This window comes from Mandrillus leucophaeus, unplaced genomic scaffold (genome assembly GCF_000951045.1).
Source record: "Mandrillus leucophaeus isolate KB7577 unplaced genomic scaffold, Mleu.le_1.0 Scaffold114, whole genome shotgun sequence".
NCBI classification, from domain to species: domain Eukaryota; kingdom Metazoa; phylum Chordata; class Mammalia; order Primates; family Cercopithecidae; genus Mandrillus; species Mandrillus leucophaeus.
The window spans coordinates 5,314,988-5,315,255 of record NW_012099654.1 but is presented as its reverse complement, the minus strand read 5'-3'; positions in this window follow the sequence as shown (position 1 = coordinate 5,315,255).

The window sequence follows — 268 nt, the reverse complement described above, 5'->3', positions numbered from 1 at the left end:
GAGACAGAAAGTTAACAAGGATATCCAGGAATTGAACTCAGCTCTGCACCAAGCAGACCTAATAGACATCTACAGAACTCTCCACCCCAAATCAATAGAATATACATTCTTCTCAGCACCACATCACACTTGTTCCAAAATTGACCACATAGTTGGCAGTAAAGCACTCCTCAGCAAATGTAAAAAAAAAACAGAAATTATAACAAACTGTCTCTCAGACCACAGTGCAATTAAACTAGAACTCAGGATTAAGAAACTCACTCAAAAC